This window comes from Trachinotus anak, unplaced genomic scaffold (assembly GCF_046630095.1).
Source record: "Trachinotus anak isolate AG129_WGS33_773 ecotype Australia unplaced genomic scaffold, CSIRO_AGI_Tana_v1 ptg000001l, whole genome shotgun sequence".
In the NCBI taxonomy this organism is placed as follows: Eukaryota; Metazoa; Chordata; class Actinopteri; order Carangiformes; family Carangidae; genus Trachinotus; species Trachinotus anak.
The window spans coordinates 14,966,755-14,987,947 of record NW_027273852.1 but is presented as its reverse complement, the minus strand read 5'-3'; the positions used below and the strand labels follow the sequence as shown (position 1 = coordinate 14,987,947).

The 21,193-nt window shown below is 40.7% G+C and overlaps 1 long non-coding RNA gene across 4 annotated transcripts in view; it reads left to right on the top strand.

The window, feature by feature from the left end:
* The first annotated feature begins 65 nt into the window (after positions 1-65).
* Positions 66-21,193, top strand: part of LOC139622532 (uncharacterized) — a 76,829-nt gene continuing 55,701 nt past the window's right edge. The window contains exons 1-3 of one of the 4 annotated variants that reach the window (XR_011691300.1): positions 66-301; positions 1,569-1,699; positions 17,244-17,389. This is a non-coding gene — a long non-coding RNA (uncharacterized lncRNA). Of the gene's footprint in view, positions 302-1,568; positions 1,700-9,823; positions 14,505-17,243; positions 17,390-21,193 lie in introns of those variants that run through there. The other 3 variants (XR_011691305.1, XR_011691304.1, XR_011691306.1) reach the window with 3 other exon arrangements.

Sequence of the window (21,193 nt, the reverse complement as noted above, 5' to 3'; positions counted from 1 at the left end):
CGCAGGGTGAGAGTTCATCGCGCCCCAGCGGTAACGGGTTTTCTTTCAGAAAAAAGGTACTTTCACCGGCTACCTGTTACGTTTGAAGTCCGTCTGTGCTTTTGAAGTGTTTTCGCTGTGGTGTACAGATAAATTTCTCCACTCCATCATCAATTGAACGTCTAAAAATGCTACAACTTTCGTTATTACACACCCCAGTACTCTCTGGTGGAAGAAGTATTCAGAGCGTTTTACTAAAGTAAAAGTATTTATGCTGCCGTGTACAACTACTACATTACAAGTTGGTAATGGTAAGGCTAAGGTAAGGCTAACATCAAAGTGTTCTGGCAACTTGTAAAATAAAGTACCATCTTTTCTTCGGAAATACTTCCAACATGGTTTAATTACTATTATATATATGTTATACCCTTTCTATAACACGTAAGAAACCTTTTTTATTGGCTGAACTAAATTTAACTACCTAATATACTGTTGAGCGTTTTGTAAGTTTTATAAGCTTAAAGTTTAAAATGTCATCTTAATATGTAAAGTAGTAACTATGGCTTTCAAATAAGTGTAGTTGAACTTTATTTATAGAGCCCCTTCATAACCTGGGTTACAAGGTGCTGCACGGTAAAAACATTTCAGAAAAACATGAAAACATGAGATAAGATAAAGGCAATAAGAAAAATTAATAAAAGCAATCAAGGTTACACAGGGGCAATCACACATAACATAAAGTGCATCACGTGTTTACAGTATTTCCCTCTGAAGTCTAATGAGGTTGAATTTAAAGATAGACACTACAATACTCAAATAATGTACCTCAAAATTGTACTGAAGTGCTGTAGCACATTAAATAATAATAATAATGATAAACAGGTAAGGTAGAGACTGATATAAAATGTAGTGCTGCAATGATTAGCTGATTAATAGATTAATCAAAAATATAATCAAAAATAATAATAATAAAAAAAAAATCGTTTTAGTCATTTAAAAAAAAAAAAAAAAGCCAAATACTGCATTTGCTGGTTCCAACCTCTCAAATGTGAGGAATTGATACATTTCTTTGTCTTACATTATGGTATAGTTTTGGGCTTCAGACTGTAATGCATTTGAAGACATTACAGTGGGCTGTTGGAAGCTATAACAGGCATATTTTTTTTTCTTTTACTCAGGCTTTTTTTTGAGCTACTATTTTACTATATTATAAATTTAATGGACAAAACAATCTTTAAAATAATAAAACAAAAGTAATTGTTAGTTGCGGCCCTAATAAAATCTATGACGTGGGCCTTGAGACACAGGAATACTTGCCTTGTTTAACACAATTATATTCATATACTGTTTTCCTCTCATTCCTGATTATCATCTACATTGTTTTGGTTACATTATGATTGGTTTGTTTTATGCAATGCACAATCTAAACTGGAGCTGGTCATCACTGCAGTACTCATTTCCAGGAAACCAGTCTGTGTGTTCAATTTAGCCTCTTATGAACTTGATCCTGACTCTCTTTGCATGAATAACAATGATACATCTGTGCCTGATTCCACTCTTTTTTCTCTCCCCATACCCGTACTCCTTAGAGCAGCTGGGCTGAGCACCTGGTGTGTATGGAATTGGACATCCTTATTGATTACCATAGGGAGGAGTGGTCCAGAGCATCATGGCTCCCTCACTGCATCTCCAGCATAGAAAGCAAGCAACACAAAGAAAGGTCAGTTTAAATAATTGGCACCATATTTGATACTTAGAGCAAAAGTGGAGTGGATTGTTTTCAGCAGGGACTTTCCAACACCACCGAAATATTAATTTAATGCATATTTAGGAGATGAGGAGACACATTCTGGCTGCATTTGAATGGTAAACATGTAACATAAAGAAATACAGATTTCATGATCACAAGGTCAGGTCACATTTTTCATATTTTTTTAATTTGTATTTGTTATGTAATTATTTGTTGCTATCGATTCATGAGCATTGATTTCATGAGATATCATAAGATGTGACACAGAAGATGGTACTATGAATTTTTCAAGATAATTCTGTAACAAAGACTGAAAATTCTTGATGAAGACGATCACACAGTTGTATGCTGACTTAACAAAAATGACCTGACATGGACTTTATGCATATGTTTCTTTGTATTTTCAGCATGAAGCACATTAGGGCCACATATCACTCCATATCTCTATCTTGTTAATAACCACACTGAGAGTGCCTCTAGCCTTTTTGTTAAGAGCAAATTAATTGTGGTTGCATGGTGGTGAAAATTATTGACTGAATTCTCCTGATTGCTTCCCTTGATAACGCCAGAAAATCAAATCTGAAACGTTCAAAGTTGTCTGAGGCACAGCACGTAATGAGAAACCTTTTTGTTCTTTAGAACAGCGAGCCTTACATGTGTTTTAGAGCCTAATCAATATCAGGAATGAGAAGAGAAAAAGTGAAGGTCTTGAAACTTTAAACTTTGCAACTTTTCAAAGTGTAATTACAGTGTACAAATAGGATTTTACCCAAAGCAGTGTGCATGTTGTTTTTTCACGCCTTGAAGGACATTTCAAAGGTTTGGCCGAGGCTGAAACCACAGGGGGACAGCTGGTTAGCGTAGGAAAGTGTTAGTGAGGAGTTCATGTGTGCAGCTCTCCCTTACTGCTGTCAGCTATGCTATATGGGCACTCTGTGAAGTAGGCGATAAGCAATCTGCTCTAATAAGGAGAGTGAATAAAGTTGAAAGTGTTGTGTTGTAGCTATGCACTATAGAGAGTTATTTGGCTGGTACCATATTCTATGCGCATAGTAGAATAGGCAATACGTCATGGGTATTTTAAGGTTTAAGTTTGGTTCATATTATTTAAATTTAGGTACAACCTTATTCTCTGTTTCTTATTAAATTTGATCTCCAGATTAAAATTTCAAATGTTTAATTGAATGACGCACAACATAAATGACTTAAACAAAGGTAAACATACTTAAAGAAGAGAGCTAATTTACCCATAACTTTTAACTTATCCAGCTGTAGTAACGTAATCAATTTAAACATAGATGGATGGTTTAATTAGGACGTTGGCAACCACATTTTCTTGTGACTAATTATGCTCAGGTTTTTATATTCAAACAAAATGTGATGCTCGTCTCCCAGATGGTTGTCATTGCAAAGGTTGTGCCGCCTCTGATTCCTTTCCAAGCCTTAATGTCTTCAAGTGATCTGGCGATTCTGGTGTTGCTAAACTTAAAGTTACATTCTGTAATTTTGGCTTTCATATAATAGGTGCTTTTCTAATACAAACCCCTGTTTAAATTTGACATAAAAATGATACATTGGCGATAACAGTGTTTGAGCTTGCTTTGTCAGAGACAAGACAAACCAAAGTCATCGAATATCAAACTACTGTATTCCATGTCTTTTCCAAATTTTCTAAAATTAGTCAGATAGTCTTTGCAGATTTCTCCCCAGTACAAACTACTTGCAGAATGAATACTGGAAAGGGTTTGAATGTACTGTGAGACATACATAAAAGTTACATTGTTTAATTTTAGGCTTTGCAGAATTGCTGCTTTATAGTGTCACCATTTTAGACTTTGGATTCATACCTAATATACAGTATATAGAGAGCATGGGACATTGTTAGGTTGATAGGTCCTTTGAAAAAGTTTTTACGTATATATATTTAAATGTAGTTGCGATTGTGGTTGTAAGTAGTTGCTAAGTTTGTGCTAAAATATAAAATTCTGTGGCTTATTAAAGTTTGTTTCTAAAAAAAATGTCACATACTCTAGAATAAATTGTAATATTATTCCTTACACATTTTATAAAGAGCACAAAAAGGGATGAGCATTTAGTGAATTATTCTTTACATTGTTTATACTACTGCAGTTTACCTGTACGTTAACTATTCAAACTACTCACCACAGCAATGTCCTCACCAACCACACCATCATTACAGCACAATATCAGTAGTGTTTTTAAGATCGTATATATTGGACCTCATAACATTTCTGCTGAAAATTAGCAGCAGAGCTAACTGTCAATGTACGTAAAAGTCATATTGATCTTCCCCAGTCATCTCATTCTCTTATCCGGACTGTGGGGAAAAGTCTGTCTTTGGATTAAACAAAAAAAAAAAAACACTGTGAGAGATACCAAACTGATCCAGGGATAGAAAACAAGCTTAAACCTACTTGTTTATCTATTTAAAAGATCTAGTGAACTAGAGAAGTGCTATAGAATTCTTAAGTAACACATTACACTTGCACTTGCAAAAGCAGATTAAAATGCTTTTTCACTTAAAACATCATGATTAATTTTTACCTGAATATTATGTACATTAATACTTGTTATTGTTTACATACACCATTTCTTCTTAGTTTCTAAAAAACAGAAATCTACTTGACAAAGAAACAACTTAGGATCCCACTTGACATTTCAAATACTGATATTATTTGTAAACAGTATCCTCTACATAATAAGCAGATGTTGTAAAAGCAAAAAAAATTTTCACTTTCTACCACAACGCTCACATTTGATTGTATGAAACTCATATACAAAATCAAACATTCAAATTCAGTTTTACACCCTTCCAAGCCCTTAAAAAGATTATTTTTAAGGATGTCTCTACATAACCTACAGCGATAAACAACACAAGACGGGCTGCTTTAAGGCTCAGATATCAGTTGCATGTTATACAGCTGAGGTACCAGAGCCACACAGTGGTCCTGAGATATACTTTTACATTTGCTGCCATTGGCTATCTCAGCGTCAGTGCACACCACTACTCCAAAGTTAACAGAAAGAATAGATTTGTAGATATTTCTCTTCTCTGTCTGATTTCCAATAATAGCCAGACATTGTTGAAGTAACTGCTAGCATAAAGCAGCAATTTTACAAGAATGTTGCCGGTCTAGCGATATTTTTGACCAGAAATTGCTTTGATCTTGGTCTTAAACACTCTCTGTTTGATATGGCTTTCAAATGAACTGTGGTATGAACCTTACTTTCCGCCTCCCAAAATGGCATCAGGTAGTGATGAGCCATCTCATAGCTCTTTCATGGCTACACTGTAAACACGCTACAGTGTTTTTATTCCTTAAGAAAATCACAGACAGAGAATCAAACTGTCTTCAGTCAACATTTAGATTCCTAATACGCAGTGCGAAATGGAGCCGCAGAGGAGGAGACTTCTTTCATTAGACACTTCACTAAGGCTCTGAAGTTTGCTCTTTCCATCTGAGATGACTTTAAAAGAGAAACAATGCCTCTGCCTATTGGGGTCTTTGGAGATTTTCTCTCTCATCACATATTAATGAAAGAGGTTGCATGTATGGAGTTGGAGAACCTAAGCAGGAAAACCTGGTGGTAAGCGAGCCTTTATGTTCACAGATATATGACAGACTCATATATTGCGTAAGTGATGTTGTAAATGATGTTTTCCAAGAAATCTTGATGTGCTTTACAAAGTCTGTACATTTTTCCTCACATTAGCATCGATGCACATGCAGTCAATGCACAGGAATGCAGAATGTGTAACAGCTGCCTGTAGAGGGCACACTTCACCTGGGATGCTTCAGGGCTGCACCTTTCCCACTTTCTCTCTTTGCACACACAGGCAGACATGCACACACATACACAATATTCACGCGGGTGTAATCATCTCATATCCTGCACACAGACAGCATGAATTAGAGGTGAGTTCATGCCAGTTATTTAGATGAATGTACTGTACATCACTTTCCCACATTGGCCTCCATTTCTCCTTTAATGAGACAGGCCCATCAAGACGGAGCGGGAGCTTTTTGATATCCTCATAGGGGCATGGCGCACAGACACATTAATGCTCATAATTCATAGCAAATCAAGAAAGATTTTGTTGGAACAGAGGATGACACCAATTACCAGTTGTTTATTGTTTGCTATTGTTGTGTTTACTGCAGTCTAATCATATTTGGAGGTCGGCCACAGCACTACATCAGCTCCAAGTGGAAAAGCTCTTTTGAAGCCTTTCATTTCGTTGTGCCATATTAGCTGCACTGAGCAGCCCTAGACAACATGCTGCCTTTGCTTTCAAGATAAAAAGAAACAAGAATTACATCACTCTCTAAATAACTTTGTGAATTAAGGAAATTGCACGTAAATTAGTCACCTAAAAAAACGACCAGCCCATTATGAAAAATGTGTTTCATCTATTAATTTGTCTCTAGATAATAATCGTTTACATAATGACTTGAACATGGGAACAAGATTTTGTGTTCGATTCTGGGCAAATGTTGTTGGCTGCTAATGTTTGGCCAGACAAAGCTCTCTTTTTTTCTGACCTGCCCCTCCTATGGAATAGCAGATTCGTGGCATGAAAGCAAGAAAATCATGGAAATCAGCAAGGCCTTCATTATACCAAGGTCATTACAGCTGGCTTTTATCCTCCTCTGTACTTATTGGAGGTAAGGGAATCCTATTCTCCATCACCCAAGGCCTCACCTTTGAACAGATGCACAAGCTTACACCAGGGCCAACATTGCTCATACACACACACAGTCATGCACACACATAAACACACATCGGTTTCTCTTTCATTTGGCCTCCTTGAATTTCATCATTCATTTTTACATCACATTAGTGTGGCGTGTTAGTGGTCGGCGTGTCTGCATGTAGAGAGGGCGGCTGTTACTTCAGGAAAAGACTGAATAATGCACGGGAAAAGGCAGGGGAAGGCTCGAAGGGAGTCGGCACGATGATTGCCTCCTTATACCACATATATGAGACAGGTTGTACATGAAGTGAGATAAATAGATCAGGAGCTTCTTGGATTTTATTTCACTAGACTACAAGGTAAACTGGAGTGTAGGAGAGCTGTAGTTAGGCCATGAACTGGGGTAACTAACAATGACAGTCTTAGGATAACACTTCCTTGATTGAGACTCCCAAATGGTTGAATATAGTCTCAAAAACTAAAATTTTTATAGTTACGTTCTTTCTCCTTACATCCACAACAACGCAATTTGTAGATCAAGAAGATAACATGAACAAAATGTGAGTTAAGTGACTGAAATGTACCACAATATCAGATTCTTAAAGTTACTCTTGGAACAATGGAAAGTATTAGAGCTTTGCACCATGATTGGAAACAAGGCAGTCAAGGTTACTATTTCAGATCTTTCCAGAGATGGGTTAGTATAATAACACATTAAGTTACTGTAATTAGGCCATTACTTTCAAAGTAACCCAATCCCACAATTTGGGACAAAAAACCCTCAACATTTAAAGTTGATATTTTTAATGAGCATCACAGTCTTACTCAATAGCTCCATCAAAAAAAGAATAACTGTGATCTTGAGGGGAAAGAAAGTGTTCTCTTAATGTGCGCCAAAGATGGTCTCTTCTGTCTGTCTCAGTGGCTGTGTCTGATTTGAAACTCTCCATTGATGTGATACCACCAAGAACTGGCCTGCATATTAAACCAATGCTGCGTTACAGCTCCTAGGAGACAGATGAATTGTGTGTGTGTCTGTGTGTGTGTGTCTGTGTGTGTCAGTGTGCAGGCTCATGGCTGTAGTCCAGTTGCAGGGTATTACAAAAGAACGAAAAAACAAAAAAACAAAGAAATTTTACTCAGAGATATGTTGTGTCCATTGATAGTCGTACAAACTGTAATGTCTCTCAGAAGCCCAGCTCAGCGCCTGCCAACACATATTGGCCTTCACTTCTGATGCTGACATTATTTAATCTTTAGGAGGAGCTCAGGGGTTTCTGTCCTAAATCCTTGATCTGGTTCACCTTACAGGATGAGCCTCACTGTCTATTCTCCAAAATAAACAGACTCATTATTGTACTCTCTCTTCTCCAAGGCACACAGACTCTCTTCCTGTCTTCAGGTAATGAAACTTGTCTGTGTTGCAGTCTGTCCACAAATGCATTAAACATATTTAAAGCTAGAAAATGAACACAAATCTCACGTGGTCTGCATGGGAACTGACAACAGGCTTGGAGATATCTTGTTTCATGCAAGTACACGGGTGAGCACATAAACACATGAGCAAAATGTTCCCCTCATAGGGGCTTTGATGGAACCCTTTCACACAGTGTGAAAACAAGCCTCTGCTGTCTCACTGTTTGCGTGTCTGGGTATTTTATAATCACCGAAAAGGATGCACGCTCCTCAGATTAGGACTGGCAGACGTGCTCTAGAGACAGTGTCAGAAAAGGATGAACATTAGGCACCTGATCGGACAGGATCAATGAAAAGCAATTAGATGATAAGTCTGTGGAGGCTGGCCTGCATGTGAGTGACTACAGGGGCAGAGACCTTTAGACCAGCAAAGGCGAATGAGGGGGCAAGATGGAAAAATGTGTTGTATTTTTTTTAAATTTTTTTTTTAGATCTTAAACAGGATAGTTATTAGATATTCACACATGAGGTGAAGCAGTCTGTGATTATATGGATGGTGTATAGTATTTATGTGTGTTTGTCTACTTGTGTTTCTGCCTCCTTGTGTGATTTGCGCATGGCTTATGTGTTTTGCCTAACATCTATTGTCATAATGATGTGTGATTATTAAGGGAGCAGGGTTTTCACAGCAGGGAAAAAAGGGGCTGAGCCGACAACAGGTTGGGTCTCCCTTTGTGTCTTTGTTTGAACGCTCAGCAAATACATATTCATGCTCCCAATGTGCACACAATAGCGCACATTTGTTTATAATCTTTGTTTATTTGGGTTACATTCATTAAGGAAAACACTACTTTTTTTACAGTCATATTGCAAACAGTGGTACAAGGTAATAGCAAAGAAAGGTTTCCTGTAAAAAAGGTGGACACAGTCTCCAGGAGCCGGTGCCTTGTTATTTCACTAGTATCCCTGGGAGAGGTTAAGCTCTTGCAGCAGGCTAGCTATTAGGCTAAACCAGGGTGCGTTGTGTTCTGTGTGGGCTGAAAAGATACATTTCTGACCATTAGCGTATCTCCTGTGCTTCATTCCACAGTATAAAAGCACATGAGAGTTTTTCCTCCAATTTGTGGGCATAATGATGTCACACAACAAATGACTTTGTGCTTAATCCAGGCTTTGTTATCTTATCGTGATATTTTTCTGTTTATCTGCTCCAGCTAAAACATCCCCTATTTGTGGCCCTTAAAACCAAGTGAAGATGTAAACACGTATAGGCTGCAGTGAAGTGCTTTCCCCCTTTACCGACTTTGTGAATCTGCTCTTTTCCAACACTAGATGGCTGTCTGTGCTGTGTGTGCTGTGCATCGGCACCCGTGCAGCCTCTGCCAGCTGCTTTTATTGGCCCTGGAAATGCAAGGCAGAGCAAAAGATTTTTGTTAATAATGCTTTGAGACACTTGGGTTATGAAAACACACAGCTACACAGACATAGCACCCAACTTAATGTTTTGATGTTTGAATTTGCCAACCCTTCATTTTTTTATGAAGTCATGAACAATGGATTAAATATACTGTCAGGTACAGATGCACACTCACTGAGGTGAAAGTGCATTTGAGTAGATTTAAAAATAAACTCTATGCAATGTCAATTTGAATATATATTCTACAAATCTAGATTTTTTTTTTGTGGATCAGGGAAAACTTCAGTTAAACTGACAAATTTCAAAACAAGTCAAGGGTGCTATTAGTGTGAAATAAAAACACTGAACATATTATTTATCATTCAGGTTATAATTTTTCTGACCACAGTACCATTTCCATACACGCCTTTTATATTAGTGTGTCCACTGTGTGTGTTTTGTGCAAGAGGCTATTTGTAGTTTCATTATGTGCAGTAAATGCAACCACATAGAGCACTTGGTTGCAGTATTGACTTTGAAGATTGCCTTTCTTCTTCTTCTTCAGAGGCCGTCCGTCTCCTTAGCCCGAAGCTCCCAAACCGCACAGCCGGCCAGTTCGCGGTGGCCTTTTATTATGATGTCAGCACTTCGCTTAAAGAGCATTCAATATCTCCAGAACTCCCGTCGGTGGAACATCAATAGAATAAAACAGACACACAGTGGATGGCTATTCCTAAAAGCCGGTCAGTTCATTTGCTCATTGATTTATTGGTAGCTGACAGTGTAATGGAATTAAGTAGCAGTGATTATCACAAACAAACAGGTTGTTTGTTTGTTTTTCCTGCATCTGTTTTCACTGTGAGTTTCAACACCGGCCACGTAGTGATAGATAAATACACGCACAATCTGGAAATTCATTCATACATGCACATAAAACAAATTTTCCTGAATTGTTGGAAGAAAATGAGAGAGATCCTTAAGTGCAGGGTACATTATCTGATTTCTCATTTGACCCTTCACAGAAGACTGAAGGCACTGAGGCTAATAACAAGGTAATGTGAAAGAAGGAGGAAAGAAAGAACTGAAAAATGAGAAAAGCAGCAGACTACAGGAGAAGGCTATTATGCCCAGCCTGATTTGCAGGCCTATTAAAAGATGGTGATCTAGCAAACAAGCAAAGCTTTGTAAGACAGTTGTACTAAAATCACCCACATAAATCAGGGTGTGATTACTTCAGGAGCTGGAGTTATTGGGTGCTAACGTTGTTGTGCACACTCTTTAACGTTATTAACACTCTTAATAGTGAGCGACAGCTGGTAACAGAGGCCTAGTGTAACCCTGATTCCCCTTTTACGATCCCAAAAGCAGGAAACCAAAAAAGTCAGATTCATTCAACTGGTGTTGGCCTTTTTTATGTTGATACTGTCACCATGATGCTGAACTCAAAATCCTCTATGATTGAAACAATTTTGATGATTCAGTACTGAATGCTTTGTCTGGCGTTTGTGTACATGTGTGTTCACACCTCCCCATCTCTATCTACTACAGTATCTCTGGCTCTGTAATTCATGCAAACTGAAATGAAAACCTTCTTAGCAATATGCAGATTTCTTTATGCAAAGCAGCATTACCTATGGTGCACGGACGGCAGCTAATGCCTTTGATCAGTCTCTCTGACATTCTCTAACTACTGAGAAGAAAAGAACTTAAAAATTGTAAAGGCTCTTAATTGAAGTGAACATAAAAGAAGATACATGGTGTTAATTGGTATACGCTAAGAATAATCTAGACCTTGGAGACCACTGTCCCTTACCGGCCCCCCTGCCAAAGTGTCAGGATTTACATCTTTAATTCAAGATTTCCCCACATTAATTACCTCGCAGGCAGTGAAATGCGAATCACTTCATTTTAAAGTATAATAAACATCCAAATAGTTTCCCCCCCCTCCCCATCCATGAATATCAATTTTTGTTAGTGTGCAAAAGCCTGGCTCTCCTGTTCTTAAGGAGGTTGTGCAGATAGTAGCAGGTTGTGAATGTGGTCCAGAAAGAAGTTTGCAGTAATGGAGATTTAGTAAGAGCCTAATTGAAGTCAACAATATTGGACAAACCTAACTTTTTTTTCTTCAGAAAAACATGGAGAATGAATGCTAAAGAATATACGCAGAGGTCACAGAAAAGTGCTGTTTCCTCTTTTTGTGCTGGTGTGTTCTTATGAGCCATACGCAACTTGTTAAAGACAAAACAGCTAACATCATAATTTTGGCAAGACAATTTAATTTGTATGTGTGTGCGTGTGTGTGTGTGTGTTGTGAGTGCATTCTTTTCAGTGAAGTAAAGAAATTTGATCACTGGACCCGAGTGTGACCTTTGATTATGAGAGGAATACAGCAGTGCTCATATCCCAGGCCTATTTGTTCCTTCTCAACATAATGAATGGGACACACACAAACACAGAAGGAGATACATGTACATGCATGTACACACACACACACACACACACACACACACACAGAAATGCTGACAGACAACTGACATTCTGATGGAAAGCAAAGCACTTTTAAGTCCTTAAATGCCACCAGCAGCAGCAGCACTCACACAAAGAGTCTGTAATATTACACCTGCACTTATTTCCCTCTTGTTTAAAGCACATTTAACACTGTACTGTCTCTACTGCCCTTGAAAATAACCAGCTAAGTTGAACCTTTTAACTTGTGTGCAGGTTCATGTATGGATTTATTAACAGAAAATAGAAACATCTATTATGGCATATTGAAACAGTTTCAAATGCGCCCCAATGTGGTTTATATTATGCAGTTTATTAAGCAACAATAAGCAATTTATGTAAACACAGATCAAACGAGCGCTGCTCCTGTACACCTTAAAATCCTCCTTTTTTGAAGTGGTTTTATTTTGGGGTTTCATTGTAATTTATTGGCTCAAAGTGCACGATACAGTGTTAAAGCTGATTTGATATGGAAACCTGCAGGGACATATTAATTAAAATAGCAATCTAATTAGCATTCCACTGTGACCTAAAAGTTGAATATTATTAGAGCTGCAACCGTCGGCTCTGATGAAAAGAGCTTACATGACAGTGAAATTGAAATTCAAAGAGCTGGAGATAATGTACACGCAGATCAAAAGAACAAACGGTGGGGAGAAAAATAACACACCAAGAAGTTTTACGTTTCCTCACAAGGGGGAAAACCAGGGTGTGCACACTCCTGTGCCCACATACACACACAGACACACACACACGCACACATGCACATGAGAACACACACTCAGTACTCAGTCTTAGGTAGGCTGGTGTAATTCAATCCAAACATCTGCCAGATACAAATACTGCTGCTATGACAATGAGTTGACACCAGGAATTCAATAGAGGGCAAACTCACTTTTGTGCTTATTATTTGCAACATTTTAGACTGATTTGAATTTTTCTTGATGACATAAATTGGGTGTAAATGTTCTTTTGAGTAGTACAATATGAGGACAGAGTGTTAAATCGTTAAAATGTATCAATAACACCATGAAATCAGTTCATGAAGTACTTGTTATGCTCTGCAGCGTGACCACTTAGCTCAGTGACCAGGGATGGATAGTTGTGAAAATGCTGTCATTGTGGGACATATGCAGCTTTCACTGTTGATGTGATTGGAGCCAAGACACACCGCTGCACTTTGGCTGGAAGAAGTGCTCTGATTCAGTATCACCATCTAAAAATGATCCGATACATGTAAAAGTCCTGCTTTCAGAATTTCACTAAAAAGTAAGACTTTTGTGTTACTTGAGTGTTATATGATAGTATTATGTTTAATAATGCATAAACAGCATTTTATATAACTTGTACATTGACGATTTTCCTCTAAAATGTAGTAGAGCAGAAGTATAAAGCAGCATGAAAATGGGAATGCTTGATTAAAGTTTAAGTTCCTAAGCACCGCACATGCGTAAATGTGTTAGTTACAGAGCTTTGTCATGCTGGAGTGATGCCACATCAGGCAAATTACAGGATATACATGTAGTCAGTTTTAAATCCTGATCTGTTGAATACATACACTGTTCTCAAATGAAATAAAAATTGTCAATACTATTTATAGACAATTTTGTCAATCAATCATGTTTCTGTATCATACCAGCCCTGTAAAAATGTCATTGAATGATTTTCTGACAGCATCTCTTCCACACAAGGTGTTGTGATGTTTTATGATCATTGTTGACCTGAGGTCATAGGCTGCCAACCTTTTTATTTGTCACTTTGTCCCTGGTTGAAATCCAATAACCAGCCCTTAACAGTCATATTGAAGTATAGCTTTTCTACAGAACAGCTGGAGGAATGCAGAGGAGAGGTTAACATTGCTCCGATCGCTGACACTACACTCGAGCTGACATGTTTCATCATATCACCAAACAAGCTCCTGCTCACAGTCTCTGAGCACCTGGTTAACCTGTATCAACTGCCACAACATGCCCTGATATACATCAAGCCTTATACAGGTCATGACAATCAAAACAGTCCTCACAGGGGTCAGCGCACGTCGGCCCACTCTGTGTTGCTTTTGTTTAACCTTGAGGGCTTCTATGCTTCCTCTGCATCCCTTCAGGGAGTCTTTCATATTCCTGAGTAGCCTTGTGTATGGACTGACTTGCCTGTTTTCTGGGTAAGGGCCTCCACGCTTCTCCTGCAGCTCTACAAGCGGGCGTGTTAACATGTGTCCCTGTAGTGGGCCAGCGCACCAGCCAGCCAGTGATAATTATTCATTAGTATTCATTAGTGTGAGGTGCTGGCCGGTGCGGGGCTCATGTTGAATCAGTGTTCTGACGAGGCCTCGGCCCGGCGTGGGTCAGCGAAGAGCCAGTAATTAGGCCCACCAGTCAGGAGGCATTTTCCTAAGCACAACACGTGAGGTTGAGAGAGAGAAGATGCAATCACTAGGAGAGAGGCTGCAGAGAGAGAGAGAGAGAGAGAAATATGAGGGATGTTGAGAGAGGGTGTGTGTTTTTTTTTCAAAGGAAAACCAGCCTTGGCCTCCTTGTTTTCCTGTGTGGGTGCCGTTGAGTACCTTAACCTCTCTCCATCACTCACTCCCAAAAAAAATCTGTGGTAACCTTGCTTGTCTGCTTTGTTTGTTTCTTTTTTTTTGCTCTTTCTCTTATTCTGTTTCCCTTACTACTCTTTGAAGCTTTTTTGTCTGCCCTCCCATCCAAATATGCATAACAGCTGTCTGTTAAAATCTAATGTGTCTGCATTTGTTGTATGTGTGTATTTATGGGTCTTTGCATGTTGCATGGTTGATGATTACAGCAGTTATTATCACTTGCAGACATAATTGTGTAAGGGTTAACATGACGGAGTGGTCGCCTCCCAGGAATGCTGTTAGTATTGTAAATGCAACTGAGGCCTAACTGAATTAATCTAATCGGAATATAATTACACTGGCTGGAACAAAGCTGGACCAGATTTATCAAACTGTTTACTGCCCCCATGAGCCATTAAAGGAAGAGATCCATGAGCCTGGTAAGGTTAAAGCCGTCCGGCGCACCTCAAAGCTGGCTGTGCCACAGCTGTCAGTACACATCTGACACAGAAAAGGGGCTTTGACGTTGACTGACAGCAATTGAGAAAACAAGGGGTCAAATGTTGAGCTGTTTCGAGTCAGGAGAGAGGAAGACACAAACCCCCCATATCCAAATCCCTGTGGAGGACAGCAGAATCCAATGAGATGATAGCTTGTCCTGTCAACACATAACTTCAGTTTACCTTGAATTAAAACAAAGAGCCTAAGACATTGACAACCTCTCGCTCTGCTTCTCTCTCTGTTTCCTTCTCTCATTTTATTTTTCCTCTCCTCATTCACTTGTGTACAAGTGTGGATACACATGGGAGGGGGAGAGGGAGTGCCTTGCATAGCCTCGCTGTATCCTGACATGATTCCAGATTAGACAAATTCCCTAAACTACAAGCGGATGGCATGACACCCTCCTCTTCCCCAACACCCCCCCTTCTCTTCCCTGCTCCCCTCCTCTGCCTCCTCTCTCCCCTTGGTCTCCGGCATCCACATTTTTCTCCTTCAGATTTATGACACGGGCATATAGGTGCACTTGACAGCTCTCAGATTGGTGCTGTAGAAGAGGGAGATCCCAAAGCGAGACGGGTTAGCTGGGTAAATCTATCAGGGGTCCGTCCGGGAGGAGGCAAAGGAGGAGGAGAAGGGGGAAAAGGATGAAGAGGGTGTGTGGAGAGGGGGAAACCAAGAGAGAGGTGGAGAAGGGGAGAGGAGAACGAGGGAGAGAGGCTTGGTGGGGCCCCGCTGAGCACATAAGCTTCCATGCTGAGCACAACCGTGGCTGGCTGACAGTTGTGCTCAGCCTTCACTGTAATAATGAATAAAAGGAAACTCCCTGCAGATTACACATCTTCCATGTTTTGACATTGACCTTAATACATAATTTAACCACAAAGCCTGAAGAGTGTGTAACGAGATAAGAGAGGACCAGAGGATAGAAAAAAGATGCCCGAGCTAAAACATACAGGCAAAAAAAAAAAAAGCCTCAACTGTAATGGCTCTAATATGATCAAGCCTGAGAGACTCTTGCCACCACTAAGTTTTTTTCAACAGAAAGGGGAAATTTGGGGGAGAGGACTGGAAGATGGGAGGTACCAGAAGAGGAAAATCATGGATTTGTGTGTGTGTGTGGTGTGTGTGAGGAAAATGCGGTGATTTTCCTGCTTGTCGAATTCCCAATGGGAGGCGAAGGTACTGCCGCTAAACCTCAATAGAATAGTAATGTACCAGCCCCAGCTGTTGTGTGTGTATGTGTCTGTGTGTGTGTGTAAGTGTGCCACTTTTTCCCTGTTAGTGTACCACCCCCTTTTTGTGTGCAAGTGTGGACCGGCTGAGTGTGAAATCTGAAAGAAGTATTTGTCACTGTCAGTGTCATGTCTTGGTGTGTGTGGCTGTGTGGCTGTGTGTGTGTGTGTGTATGGCTGTGTGTTTCAGTGTTTTCCTCAGGGCGTGTAAGTGTTGTGATGTTTTCAGTGACTGTTTAGAGTGTTGTTTGCTGAGCCAGCACTCTTCACCACAGGTTATGTCACTCCAGCTGAGGTCACCATGTCACACACACTGTCAGGAAATGCTTTCTTTAGCTGAATTCCTCTAGGAGAAAGCTGCCAGACTCACAGCTTGTAGAATATGTCCACTGCAACCACAACTAACACTCACAATCAGTGTTTAACAGCAGAATATGTTTTTTTCCTTTACAAATCAACACCTTATCTTCCTTGTTTAGTTTATGCATTTGGTAAATTTACTTCTCCTTTTTTTCTAATGGGAAATGTTGCTACACATGATTCATGCATTAACAATCATTACTACCCAATTAAGGAGGTGATTACGTCACCAGTGGCCTGCTAGGTACTGTGAAACACAGATGCAGATATTAAATATGAATTACAGAGGCCGCATCTGCCCCCCTCCCCTTCCCTCGTTCTCTCATCCTCTTAACTCCTTTCGTCTTTTGGCTCTACAAAGACAGGCTGTTCTGTAATTGAAGCAGCATGTCAAAGCCGTCTTCCTGTCTGCATGTAACCCTCTGATTCACGCTCTTCTCATTAGTGTTATAATTACCGCTGGTTGAAAAGCATGGGCCTGAGCAAGCCCCTTGGCGAGCGCTAAGGTGAGAGTGCGGGCCTGTGGCGCTCTCAGTTGGGGGGTTGAAGCTAACCTCCAACCCAGTAGGGGGCAGTGGAGATGTACTGAACCCAGCCTGCGTGGTGTCCACAGCTCGGCACATGAGGTCTTTTTAAAGGCTACATGCTGCTTTGCATGGTAACAAGCTGTTGTGAAGAGAAAACTGATTGGTTGATAAATGAAACATGAAGAATTGTTGGGTGTGCTGCTTTTTCTCTCATTTTCTATTTCTTCTGTCATCCGTCCATCCATACATGAACCCACTTCTCTTTGTTTTGTGATTCTCTAGGATTCACACACCTGTCAGGCTGTCCCCAGGCCTTGGCCTCAGCCTGTGTCTCTGGGCTCTTGAAGCTCTTCAGGGAATTTGCTTGGCTGCAGCCAAACCGACCCTGAACAGCCTCCAAACTGGTCCAGCTGGGTTGGACTTCTAGTGTAAGTGTTTGTGTGTGTGTGTGTGTGTGTGTGTGTGTGTGTGGACTTGTGCCATCATGGCTGAGTTACCACACAGAGCCACAGCTATGACTGTGGTGGCTATAGCACTTTGGTGCTTTGCCATCAGGCTTCCCTCCAAGGGCCGTGTCAAGACAGAGAGAGTCTTGGTGCGGGTGTGCGTGTGTGTGTGTGTTGGGTGATGCAGGGCGGTGCTCTACTTCTGCAGCAGTAATCTAATGAGCCTGTAAACACACTCATTTGACATCATTAATTGGAGGGAGATCAGAGATCTGAGAGGGGTGTGGGTACAGGGTGTGTGTGTGTGGTAGCAGTTTGAGGGTTCTCCCATCAGAGAGGGTTCTCCCAGATCAAAGATTTAGAGTGTGAAATCCTTGATTATGCGACAGAGAGACACATTAGAGGCAGTTTTCCGCCAAGCTGAGAGAGCAGCAGAATGTTTGGTCAGTGCCAGAAGCAGGCCTTGATTTCACCAATGAAAAGAGCTCAAGCAACGCACACAAAGCTACCCTCTGTTTTGTCAATTTTAACGATGAGTGGACAAATCAAAGTTGTCTGGTCCCAGTTTATTGATTTTCAAGTATTGTAGCAATTTTAAACACATGAAGCTATATTGTGAACGGATAGTGACAAAGCGTCTGCTGGCCGTTTTGAGAAAAGTTTGAGTGCTCTTTGTAACTGTCGCAGAGTGTGATCCATTAGCTGTAATTGTGCTGCCATACTGGTTCAGTCACATTTGTCAGCTGGATCTAAGCTATGGGGGAAACAGAGGTGCAGTGCTGGAGTTGCTAGCTAGTAGTCCTCTGCTCTGACTGTAACCCAGTCCAGTCCTTAATGATCTATCTGTCTACCACCCGCACAATGGCCCACACCGCTGTTCGCTTTCATTTACAGAGGGCCACTCTCTGAACTCTCCTCATCAACCCTTTGTTCCTGGCTGTTTCATGTTTTTTTGGGGAGTTGAATGGAGTAGCTGTGTATGGGATACTTTTGAGCGAGTGGTTGAGAGAGACAGCTAGAGCAGGAATTTTCCAGTGCAATACATTATGAAGATTTCACTTTCTGCCTTTGATTCTGCACTGACAGTTATCCTTCAGCCCTCCTTTAAAGTCCCACTTTCAATCCCTAATGGCTGTCATGTCGCTGCGCTCTCTGGACTCTTACTCAAAGTGTCATTGGCATAATGGTCGGCAGCCGTTGGCCTCTTTTGATCATCCATGCTGTGTGCGAGAGCAACTGGAGCCGAAACAGTGAGGTGTACGAGGTGTGTGTGTGTGTGTGTGTGTGTGTGTGTGTGTGTGTGTGTGTGTGTGTGCAGTGCTTGCACCTCTGCTCCGCTGCCACTCCCAGGCAAAGCTCCACGACCGGAAATCTAAAATTCACTTTCAAATAGTTTTCCTCCTGTTCTTGGTGCCTAATAGCCAAGCAGTGGAAAGTGTGTGTGTGTGTGTGTGTGTGTGTGTACTCATTAAAGGGATAGGTTTCTACTGTATCAGCATCTCAGGCTCAGCCCAGTTTGGCACTCCCTTAACAGTTATGCATATTCCAACAAAGGGATGAAGGGCCATGAGGGAGTGCGACCGGGAGAGAGAGTCAAAAGTGGTGTGTGTGTGTTTGTGTGTGTGTGCTTGTGTGTGTGTGTGTGTGTGTGTGTGTGTGTGTGTGTGTGCATGTGTGCGTGTATGTGTGTGTGTGTGCGACAGTGAGCTGAGACCTTGGACAGAACCAAACTGCACTCAAGTTCAAACATCCCAGCCTATGTTCAAATGTATCAAGCTGGTCCAAGATAAATTCACACTCACCAGGCCAGAAAGAACACATCTAAGCAAAATGATGAGGGCCAGAAAACATCCGGAAGAGCTCTGATATATTCCAACAGGGACGTGCCTGTAATAGAAGCCAGTGTGCGTTTACTGAATGACATTATCTTCAAACATCCTGGGATGAAAACCAGTGTGTGGATCCAAGTAGTATCAGTCTTCCAGGCCCAGAGTCCTCTCATTTCCTGCCTGGTTCACCTGCCTGGTCTTCAGCAGCCCAGGCCCTGATCCAGGTGTTTGCTAAGCTGGGTCCAGAGCCCAGAGCACTAAAGCTAGCGATGCCGAGAGAACAAGAGTGGCTGCAGGGCTGCTGCTGTGTGGTTTCATGAAACAAGAAGAGTCATTCTGCTTTGATAGAATTAATCAGCTTGACAAAGGCACTTTATAATGTATACATATAGGGTTGGAGAAAGATCTTTTCTGGCATTGCTAAGTATTCCATTATTCTTTCTCTTTCTGCCTTTTGACCCTTTACAGCCTTTCCTCTGAATCCATCATTTCCTATATTCTGTTCATGCTTACTTTTGCTCACTGCCTCAGACACTCTGAACTTTGATTCAATATTATTTGATGAGTACAGCACCAGTATGTACAATCATAGTCCTACATTTAATATTTAATAATAATAACGATGTTTCTATTGTGGTTGAGCCATAGAACTTCCTCTTATTCTTGCCTAGTTTCCTGAGTAAACTTCAACTCTTCTGTATTAATCAATTTGTCATTGGACTTATTTATTTAATATACTCACTTGCACACATAAGTGTACACCCCTCCCCTCCCCTTTATGCACAGAGGGATCCAGATCAGAGCACTCGGCCAAGATCGTGTGTGATGTAAAGTTCTGGAGAATAAAAGATGTCTCTTCCAATAACATATTTCCTGCATGTATCGAAAGACGTGTCAATTTCAGTTACACCTGGTGCAGCAGTTGGAAAACAGAGTTTTCTTCGCTTCTGAAAGACAATGCCATACCAGTCACTCCCTACCTGAATGACTGATACATTAAACATGCAGAAAGCAGCGGGAGGACACTAGGGAAGGCGCGTTCAAAGACAAAAACAACGCATCCAAAAACAAAAAAAAAAAGAAAAATATGTTGCTCACTACAGTACAATACAACACAGCTGTCTTTTGCTGCAAGCTAGAACCAACACTGAAACCTGGTCTTTCTAGGAACAGAGACAGTATTTCATTTTACAGTGAGTACTGAAAAAAATTAGCCAAAATAGGTGACAACAGACTCATTTAAATTACCATTTAACTGGTTTTTGCATTCCCAGATAGTCGCTGCTACTTTCCAGCTGCCTCATGAATCTATTTCTGTATCTGTGTAATATCATGGCAATGTTTGACATTGCAAAAGTGAGCATTTCTCAGCTTTTCTTTACTCTGAAAGCTGTTTCAGAGAGGCAGCTGATCAGACAGACTTTTGTAAGAGGAGCAGAGGAGCATCTCTGCCTCCTAGTTCCCTGACAGGACTGTCAGGTTACATTCGAGTATAGACCAGACGTGCTAAAATCCGCAGTCCTCCCCATGCTTGTGAAATGCTGACACAGCTGCCCTAGGCCTGGCCTGTTGTAGAAAATTAATTCAGGCAAGTCAGAGGACACCTCAGTCAGTGAGACAGACAGACAGAAGGGGTCCTGTAAGGCAGGCAGTGTGAAGAGGAGTAGAGTCTCTGGTCTTTGTTCACTGCTGGACACGTTAAGACTCCATTAAGGAAGCCTGACACACAAGGCAACGGCTGTCTCTGTTCTGCCTGAGCAAGCAACTTATTAAAAGACTGGGACTTCTTTTTCTCTCTAACTCTCTGTCTCACTCGCTCACACAGAAACTCACACAGAAACTCACAAAACAATATTTAAAGCCAAAGCGAAATGATAAATGAATTCTTACCACGTAATCAGTTTGTATGCATAGTATTTATTTTTACTTATGTTATTTGGTCAAAGTTGTCATTACA